Source organism: Octopus sinensis, linkage group LG2 (genome assembly GCF_006345805.1).
Source record: "Octopus sinensis linkage group LG2, ASM634580v1, whole genome shotgun sequence".
Lineage (NCBI taxonomy): Eukaryota > Metazoa > Mollusca > Cephalopoda > Octopoda > Octopodidae > Octopus > Octopus sinensis.
The window spans coordinates 195,655,154-195,660,319 of record NC_042998.1 but is presented as its reverse complement, the minus strand read 5'-3'; positions in this window follow the sequence as shown (position 1 = coordinate 195,660,319).

The following is a 5,166-nucleotide window of genomic DNA, read 5'->3' as shown; positions in this document are numbered from 1 at the left end:
CAGCACGTAACGTAAGCAGAATAATGTTTCAAATTATTTTGCAATAGATTTCTCTTTAAGAGAGAGAGAGGAGGGAGGAAGAGAGAGAGAGAGAGAGAGAGAGAGGAGAGGAGAGCGTGTACATATTTGTACCTACTGGATATTACTGGAAAGAGCAAATACACATCTGTTTGACAGATAAAATGAAATATGCACCTGTGTCAAAAATACTCGACTTTATTTCATCTTCTTTTACATTTATCCTCGTTTATTGTGAGGGTTTGGTTAAAAAAATATCACGGTGATTAAAAAAAATCAGTGAAAAATGAATCACCCCCGTACGCTTTGTAAACGGAACGAATGGTAAGAGTCATTGATTGGCATTCAAGCTCGTTGCCCGCAGTCGCGAAGCTCCAGTTACCGTTATTATTTCGCGCCGGGCGAAATGCTTAGCGGTATTTTGCCCGTCGCTACGTTCTGAGTTCAAATTCCGCCGAGGTCGACTTTGCCTTTCATCCTTTCGGGGTCGATCAAATAAGTACCAGTTACGTACTGGAGTCGATATAATCGACTTAATCCGTTTGTCTGTCCTTGTTTGTTCCCACTGTGTTTAGCCCCTTGTGAGTAGTAAAGAAATAGGCATTTCGTCTGCCGTTATGTTGTGAGTTCAAATTCCACCGAGGTTGACTTTACCTTTCATCCTTTCGGGGTTGATAAATTAAGTACCAGTTACACACTGGGTTGATGTAATCGACTTAATCCGTTTGTCTGTCCTTTTTTTGTCCTCTCTGTTTTTAGCCCCTTGTGGGTAGTAAAGAAATAGGTATTTCATTTGCCACTACGTTCTGAGTTCAAATATCCCCGAGGTCGACTTTGCCTTTCATCCTTTCGGGGTAGATTAAATAAGTACCAGTTACGTACTGGGATTGATATAATCGACTTAATCCATTTGTCTGTCCTTGTTTATCCCCTCTGTGTTTAGCCCCTGTGGGCAATAAAGTAATAGGAATTTCATCGCTATGTTCTTGAGTTCAAATTCTGCCGAGGTCGACTTTACCTTTCGTTCTTTCGGGGTCAAGAATTAAGTACCAGTTACACACTGGGGTCGATGTAATCGACTTAATCCGTTTGTCTGTCCTTGTTTGTCCTCTCTGTTTTTAGCCCCTTGTGGGTAGTAAAGAAATAGGTATTTCGTCTGCGGGGCGGCGAGCTGGCAGAAACGTTAGCACGCCGGGCGAAATGCTTAGCGGTATTTCGTCTGCCGTTACGTTGTGAGTTCAAATTCCGCCGAGGTCGACTTTGCCTTTCATCCTTTCGGGGTCGATAAATTAAGTAACAGTTACGCACTGGAGTCGATGTAATCGACTTAATACCTATGTTTGTCCTTGTTTGTCCGCTCTGTGTTTAGCCCCTTGTGGGTAATAAAGAAATAGGTATTTCGTCTGCTACTACATTCTGAGTTCAAATTCCGCCGAGGTCGACTTTGCCTTTCATCCTTTCGAGGTCGATGAATTAAGGACCAGCGGAACTTTCCCAAAATTGCTACTCTTGTGGCAAAATTTGAAACTATTATTATTATCTCTATCTGCTCTTGTCGTCTGCGTCATTTGTTAGGATTAGGCGTCCTCATATTTTATTTATTTACTTATTTATTTGTTTACTGTTCCCATGGTGATGGGTACGAGTACTTAAATCCGAAAATTAAAATAGGCAGCCTCTCAGAATGGTCATGAAGACACAAGTGACAATTAGCACATTCTTGGTAGCTGAGTGGCGTTTCTATGGTACAAGCAGAATCTTCGACTGGCCACTGACTCGTGTTATCACAGATCAATCCGTGATAAGCATAACATGGTTCACATCTGAGCATATCGTGTTATCCTTTATCAGTGATCAACGAGGCCACGGGTAACATATATCTTCTTATCATTCTATGATAGATAGTTCTAGATATATTTTATAAGTCAGGAATCACTGAAACATTGATTGTGGTGTCTGACAATTTGGTGGTTCATATCCTATCACTAACTTAAAATTCTCCTAACAGATGCATCGAATTATCATCGATTTAGATGGTTTGGCTTTGTTGAAATTAGACAATCGTAAATAACTGCGCAACCCTACTGTTCCTTGAATTTCATTGTTAAGCTCAAATTGGTTCAGTTTTCTGAACGAGGGAGAGAGGGGGAGGGGTGATGTTCTGTTCATGTGTTTCGCAATCTGTCTAGATTAACGCTATCTAAACGGAAATAGCTATACTGCAGGACACACCTTAGACACGCAAACATACACACACTCACAAATCACACACACACACACCAACACACACACACACACACACACACACACACACACACACACACACACACACACACACACACACACACACACACAAACATACGTGCACGCGCTCATATGTATATATGCATATATACATGTATGAATGTATGTATATATGTATATATGCATATGTGAACAATATACATACAATCATCTATCTATCTATCTATCTATCTATCTATCTATCAATCTATCTATCTATCTTTTTTGTCTGTCTGTCTGTCTAACATACACACATAAAACACACACAAGACGCACACTCAACACGCGTACACATATACACCCATAAACACGCTCGTGTGTGTGTATGTGTGAAGGTATGTGATCTAATGAATAGGATGTTAGATTCATGTTCGCAAGATCGTGGGTTTGTTACCTTGAGTCCTTGAGCAAGTCACTTCATTTAACTTTGCCCTAGTCAACTCAACAATGGCAACTCGAACTGCAAGAAAGCCATTCGTTGTATTTTGTCATGGAGAAAATTTCTCGCTGTTGGAAATACATCGAGTCAGTTCGCAGAACTCCCTGACCAAACTACTGGATGCATACATTTCGGAGTGGTTATCTCCTGCTCAGCACCAGAAACCGAAAAGGCAGACGCTGTCAGCTAACGACAGGGAGAGGTGTCTCTTCTTCTATTCCCGTCATCGTACAATGACTGATTGCGCAAGTAGGCGATATACCGATAATGTCAGGAGGTATGAGGGGTGAATATGAATTTATTTAGCCACATGACTTCGATAGGATCATGGTTGTTTCGCTGGAGTTGGACAGTTGATGTAACCATAATGTTCTGGTGATTTAATGAGCTACTTTTCTTCTCTTGCATCCGTATATGAGTATACAATTTTGTTGTAAAATGCCGAGCACACAAACATTAATGCAAATGTGTACATATAAATTCTTGCGTACTGAAATTAATACTACATGAAGAAGGTTGCTAAATGGCTGTAATCCTATGGAAGTCGCATGTTTAAATAAATCTATATTACCTCTCATTCCTCCTGACTTTATGGTTTACATATTCCCACGGAATAATATGGGTTTTCAGTTACATGGACACTTTACATTACACCTCTTTGTAATTGAAAAATGCACGTGCAGTTTGCGCAAAAAAAAAATCCGACTGGCTTGAAATAATGCCACAAAATGCAGTATATTTAAGAGACCAAAAAAGTAAGATACAAAAGAGATATTTTCTTCAAACTTGGCATGAAGGAAGGAACGACTGTTTGGTTTCTCAAGAATTTTTTTTTTTTTTGCCTTAACTTCGTTTGACAAAACATAAAATTCTATGAAATAAAGGCATGCTTAATTATTTTTTAATAGAAAGAAAACACTGATTGCTTTTTATTCAAGGAAAAAATACTATTTTCTTGCTAATAAGTGATTTTTATTACCTTACAGCTTTAAACCCAAAAGTATGTTTTTAGTGAAAGAAAATCATTATTGTATTCAATCAAGATTGTTTGAGCTTTATTTCAAGGTGAATTTAGTCAAAATACTTAAATCTTAGAAACAAAAGACTATTTGCTTATTTCTTAATCGTGCAATATTTGCATTAAAATCGTTTTTCTTTGGAATAGAAAAAAGTCTATCTTTATTTCTTCTTTTGCTGGTGTCTCAAATTTAGGTTAAATCAGTGTTTCTCAAAGGCGAGGCCTGTGGGACGGTCGGACAAGTTGTTTTGAGAAAATTTGACTTAAATGTTTGACAACTCAGCACCGTCCATTTTGCTCGTATATATATATTTTCAAATGAGAAGGCGATGTAGCTTGCATCTGGCCTTGTTTCGGGTACGCGATATGGACAAGTCATGAAGATGAAGAAACAATAACGTCTATCGTTCCTGTAAGGGGACTTAATGCGAGTTACCTCGCTTGTCTATGACTTCCAGGTGTTTTAACACCAGGCGAATTCTTGAGAATATGTTCTCTTACACCTACAACCGCAGCCTGCCACGAACTGTGTGTACGATACATACATACATACATACATACATACATACATACATACATACATTACATACATACATACATACATACATACATTACATACATACATACATACGTACTTACAAACGTACATACGTATACACACACACACACATATTATATAAATACATATTTAGCCCTAGGAAGCATCAACGCTTCCTGTCGGCCTTGACCACTTTCCGTGTCCTTATGTTTACGAGGGGGAGACAAGCACTCCCACTCAGGTAAGGCTTAGCTGGGTGGAGGTGTTTGTCTCCCCCTTGTAAACATAAGGACACAGGAAATGTGTCAAGGCCGACAGGAAGCGTTGATGCTCCCTAGGGCTAAATAGCAGTGATGTGATTCTCTTCGTGGGACTCTCACATTAAGTTGACAGTATACAACTACTCTCTCTCTCTCTCCACACACACACACACACACACACACACACACACACACACACACACACATATATATATAAAACTTAGATAACTTAGATTGGTTTCGGCCATTTCGGCTCAGGCCATGACTAACTCAATAGCACCACCTGTAAAAGTCTTTTAGTTAATTATTTGGGAACATCATGGACCACTCAAGCAGAGAGTTGTTGTTGGCTGAGACGTATCGAGGTGTAGGTGGCTTGTCCGGTATTTCCTGGAGGATTTTGTTCAGGTACCGTTTGAAAGTTGTGAGGGTCTTATTCTACTTTTATTTCTTTCGGGGCAACATTGAAAAGAGCAGGACCATTTGCTGTGAAGAAATTGTGCCGGAATGCTCTTACGTGATGTGATCTCGACTTTTGTAGGGGACGTATTGCACGGGGGCCTAGTCTTGGGTAAATTTTAAACATTATATCGATATCATTTGGATAATA